Genomic DNA, 5808 nt, shown 5'->3' with positions numbered 1-5808 from the left:
AATATTAATAATATCTTCTGGTGGCGCTCAGGCAATTAGACGCGGTGCGTGGGCGCCGTGTGTGCACATGTGGCGCGGAGAGGAGGCGGAGGCGGCGGCGGCGGGAGAGTGACAGACAGAGAGGGAGAGAGAGCAAAGGTGTTTGTTGAAATAATCACACTGCATGAATGGTGAGCACGGCACAGACGTCTTTGCTACGCACACAGCAGTCTGCACTCTCACTCACACAAGACGCGCCGTTCCAGTTTCTTGAGCAGTTCATTATCCGACCCCGGGTTTGCGTCAGTACTCACATTACATGTATCCTTCTCCAAAGGGGATCTGGGTTTGAGCCCGGCTGTCTCTCCAGCTGCGGTAAAAACACTGTCATCAGTCTTTCTGCCTCCTGAATTGAACATCCTTCTCGGAAAGGATAGTGATGCAACGGGGTTTTTTTATGCCTTCATCAAGTCAATCCTGACGTTACATGACTGGAAATGACCTCCTCTGGGTGTGCGCAATATCTCGATACTGCTGACATTAGAAAGTCAGACAGCGTCAGGAAGAAACGGACAGATTTGTCGTTGTTTGCGTGGAAAAACAGCGTTCAGGTCCAGGGCTTCATTGTATGAGCAGACACAGATGCAGGCTGTCAACAGCTGGCGTTGTGCACAGCAAGTGGCTACAAAAGTTCCACTGTCCCTCTTATCTCCACTACACGCGTGACAAATGGCCCATCTACACTTCCTGTCCCCTGTTAAAAACACCCAAAGAATCTCGTTATGAACAGCTAAGTAGTGCTAAAATAAAAATGTGTTAACAATCCTGCCATCATAAAGCATTCAAACGAGTTCCACAAAACTGATAATCTATCAGTCCTCACTTAAAATACAACATTCCCGTTTACTTTACATGCTGTGAACGTTTCACTTGCTGTGGGCTGTAACTGTTAATCCCGTTAATTAAAAAAGTGGCTGATCTGTAATTAAGGCGGCTTTACCTTCCACTACATCCCCTCTCATGCATGGCTCAGTGTGCTAAGGATTTGTATTTCTTATCCCCATACATTGTCCTCCCATCTTTATTCCAGCGGGCCCTTGAAAATATTCCAGACTGAGTTATTTTGGAGCCCTGTCCAGTCCAAGATCCAGATCATAAGAGGCCTGACAGGCAGGCCTATTCCCACGGATCCAGCCCCGTCCTTTCCTGAACTCCCTCTCCGGATCTCTACCGTTTATTCCCCCTCTGCCTTCCAAAGAGGGGGTCGGGGAGGGGTATGCGCTATTCAAAGACGCGTAATCCGAAAAGAGAAGCGCAGAAAATACCATCCGCTGGCTCAAATTAGTGTAGGTTTGCCTCAGCTGGGAGTGTCTGCAACTTGTTGCGCGCAGTTGGCAAAATATACAGCTATGAGGAACAGCCTCGGTCGGAACAGGCTGCTCTATAAATAGTGATGATCAAAACTCCTGCAATAACAACACCAACGGCGTGTAGCACAACACATGAAGGCTTTTCTCCAACTTATTCTGCGGATCAGCAGCAGCGCTTAATACAAAAATAAACGTACTTAAAAATCACGTCGTAAAAGGCGTGCAGCACGTCAGCGATAGGCCCCCTCTCGTTTCCAAAAGCTCCCAAACTTTTTTTTTTCCCAGGCCGTATTTCCTGCGTTTGGAGAGGAGACCCAGTTAGGAGTCTCTGGTTATTTGGAGCTGAGGCTGGATTTCCTCCCCTCGCATTCCCCCCAGAGCTAAGAAGTAGACAATCCCCAGAGCAACAAAGGAAACCTCTCGGAAAGCTCCTCGGTGGGATTATCAAAAACCGCCCCACAACCGGGACTATCTCCTTATCTCGACCAGGTCCTTCGGTCTGGATAGCTCTAGTTTTCGCTGGCATGCATGTGTCCAACAAACACAACACTGTGCGCTCTGGCTGTGGTGCGTCCTCTTCCGTCCGCCGCTCGTTGCCTCCCTCCCCCCCCCCTGATATAGCTCTCTGCTGGAGTTGGGGGCTAAATAAGAACAGACCTACAGCGGGAGCTTTGCGGCTGGTTTTCCGTCTTATCCGGGCGAACGTGATATCTCCACTCCTGTAGCCGCCACCATCTTCGCTGTGGCTGGGTCGGAAATCCTCCCCCAGCTGTTGTGGCGGTACGGGTTGGTGGGACCAGCCTGTCAAGCAAGCCACAGTTAAAAAAAACAAAAAAACACGGTTTCCGGTCTTGCCTTCCAATGAGATAAATGAGATAGTTAAATATTTTCATGCGTGGAAAGACATTCTTGCACAGTGTGAATACAGGAGAGCTTTAAAAAGGTAAAAGAAGCACCATTCATGAGGATCTGTCAGTTAAACCCCCCACAGGTGAAGCCAAACAGGGGATCAATAAACAAATACATTCGAAATAATAAAATATCTACATCAGCGGCGACAATGAGGGCAGGTGTGTCCGCCCAGGTAAGTATTTAATATCGCTCTTAAAAGGCTAACGTCAGCTAAAGGTCCAAGTGACGTCACATAACGCTAAGTCACGTTACCAGGACGATAACGTTACATAGCAACAACTCTTTTGCAAACTAACGGTAGCCTTACCCCCCCAAAAAAGTGAACTGTGTATTTAACAAACTGGTACCGAAGTGAAACACACTTTAATTTGAAGGCACACTCCGGCCTCCGGTGTCTCCCGGTTGTGTCTGCCCGCCTTGACAGACTGCAGCTCGGCTACGTTCAAGTCACATGTCAGCAACCGTCGTGACAGTGTCTTCTGTTAAAACCGTCACCACTGATGCTTTCTGTCTGAATTTCGTTGCTACTGTAAATGATTATCACACCCAAGAAGCACTAGTGAGTCAACCGATTATTAATAATTACTCTGACAGCCACAGGCCAGATGTGGAGCTGTGCTGCCATGACAGTCACAGAAGTTCTGATAAAACATGGTTTGTTGTTGAATTTGTTTAAAATATAATTCCGTGAAGCTGTGTCTAGTGTACACTTGTGTACTCACTAGTAGAGGCAATACTCTTTCAAGTAACCTGCTGTCTAAAACTTGAAATAAACTCTATTTTTAAGGTAATAGTTCATACATGTCAGTCTTTCCTATTTGCTGTAATGCAGCATCACAATACACTGGAAGGGGCATGTTTATTAGCTAAACTTTGGTGTATTAACATTAACTTTCAGCAGTACGGACCGGCTAGTTTGATATAACTGCCTCCAATAAATATAGGTTTGGCCTAAAGCAGTGAAGCAGGGCAATATGACATCACATGACCTGAATTACTCAAAAAAGTTCATTGTTAATGTATTTTCAAAATGTCATATGAAAAGTAATCCTTTACTCCACTTGCTGTTTCACCTGTTGTGATTACACCTCCCAAAATTGGCAAATGATACCACAACATAGCTCAGTTTGTCTGTCTGTGCCTGACTGAGGGAAGCAAATGTTGTTACCTACATCTGTCTTGCACTGAAGCATCCACAAAATATCAAGTATGCAGCTGAGGTGTGTTTTGTTTGGGTCTTGATTTGTTTTTCTGAGGTGATCTGGATCCCTCCTAACTCAGTTATGAGAGTGTTGAAGCTGTGCATGCGATCCATATCCATACCCTTGAGATGTAGACCAGTCTGATATGTAGGAAAAATATGGACTCTAATACAGTACTTTTTATTTGCATGTCTAATATTTCTGGAAGTGAGACTATTTTTAATTGTATTAGTTACCAGTGAAAGTGCTCTAAGTGTATTTGCCATGGGGTCAGGTTTGGTGGAAAATCTGTTGTAATTCTTTATCTCATACCAAAAGACAGATGGAAAAAGCACTTGCAACCAGGGAACAAATGTCATATGAAAGGAACTTGTCAGTTTGGAAAAAGTTTAATCTCCAAGGCAAAGTATAGTGGAGAAGGAAATACCATGACAAAGAAAGGGGGAGGGTTTACTCTGCTGTGACCTGTTACACAATAAGAATTATCCAGCGCAAATCGTGCAGAGGAAACACGAAAGTATTGTTATTTACTTCTAAGGTATGTTGACTAACAAATATTTAAGGTGATATATGCCTAATGGACCAGTGTAGCACCAGCGTTTCTATGGCCCACATCGTATTTTTAGCTGGAGACAGTGAAATGATTGTGATTGTGAACGACGGGTGAATAGCAAGAAGATAAAGAAGGTAACACAGAGTCATAGTGCTGAATCAGTATGTGTGTGTGTGTGTGTCGTCCTCCTTTAAAGAGGCAATAATGTTTAAACTTTGAATGCAATAAACCAAGTGAGTGTGTGTGTGTGTGCACATGGTATGTGGGTGGCGTGTGCATGTGTACGTGCTTATGTTCGAGAGCTTACAAGAGAGGCCTGTTTGTGTAGTTGATAAAGCTGCACTGATAACTGTGTTAACATTGTGCCTAAAACTGTCAGCTCAGCAAACACAGATTATACACAGAATATGAGCGTGCAGCATTTATTACATATGCACAGGTGCGTTCATGCCGTGCGGCGCCTGAGTGTTTGTGTCATCCTGGTGTGGTTGATGTGATATTTTACTGACCGCCGTGGTCGTACTTTTGAAAGCCCCTGTGCAATATTAGCATTTTTTTAGCTCTATGAATGGCAATATTTTTTTTTTAATGTATCTTTTTCAGAATATATTCATAATGTACATATGGATGTTTTTTTAAAGCAAAGTTTGAATTACTGTTCATTTTATTACTGATTTCAATATCTTATTGATTCCTTTCAAAGCAGTGAAAGGCTTGGCTACTACTTGCTCTATACATGCTTGTTAATCAGACTGAATTGCCATTTTTGTTTCACTGTATTGATCTCATTGAAATCTCAGAGGTCTGGAATCAGACTACCTGTATACCACTGAACCTTCATCCCCATGTGATCACACGTGGTTTTACATCAGCGGAAATATTTTAACTGTGTAAATCGGAAGGCTGGAATGAATTGAGCGCAGTTAAAGCAAAACATATATACAGATACATTTGTTTTAATATACATTGTAAAACCTAACAGTATGACATTGTAATCATATCAATACACAATCCAGTACATTTACTTCATTTGATACTTTAAAGTAGTGGGTCCTTGTCTCTGTTGAGTTGACACATTGGTGGGTATCTGATTTCTATGGGATCAGTCCAAAGAGTGTTTATGTTGTTCATGTGCAATGCCAAACTAACTTGAGACGGACCACCGCTGTCAAATACTGTTGGGTTTCACACACACACACACACACATACACTCCTCTTGGCAAACAAAAGGAATTAATTGAATGAATTCACACCAAAATTACTGATACAGAGATTATAACAAGATTGAATCATGGCATGAAGAATAATCATATGCTATGTAAAGGAACTGTGGCCCTTTTTTGATAAAATACGAGTTTAAAAGTATGGATTGGTATAGATAGATAAAACTGTTTTCTCCTTTTGTCTGTATTAAAAGTGAAACTTTGGCAGCTGATATGAAGAAATAAAGTTTCTTTCTACCATGCACTCTGCCATTTAGTCAGTCTGATAAACACATTGAATGGAGGCGCCTCCTGGTGGCTGTTTTTAGTCACTGCAGGAGATAATTAACCACCAGCTATAAAACAAAAACAGCACTTTTATTTGATTGTTAATGGGGTTTTGGGCTGATGTGTGCTCACCCAGCTGTCACACATTTAATCACGTTTGGAGTCCATACAATGCTGTTATGTATGAAAAAGTTAGCCTGCTCTATTATACTCTGAAGGTGCGGTTTCTCCAAGCCAGAGCTGTGTGTCGTGAGGAAGAGAGCTGGTGCTTGTAGCTAGTGTTTGGCCCACATTTCCCTGCA

The sequence above is a fragment of the Enoplosus armatus genome (genome assembly GCF_043641665.1).
Source record: "Enoplosus armatus isolate fEnoArm2 chromosome 2 unlocalized genomic scaffold, fEnoArm2.hap1 SUPER_2_unloc_1, whole genome shotgun sequence".
NCBI lineage: Eukaryota > Metazoa > Chordata > Actinopteri > Centrarchiformes > Enoplosidae > Enoplosus > Enoplosus armatus.
This window is presented reverse-complemented; position numbering follows the sequence as displayed.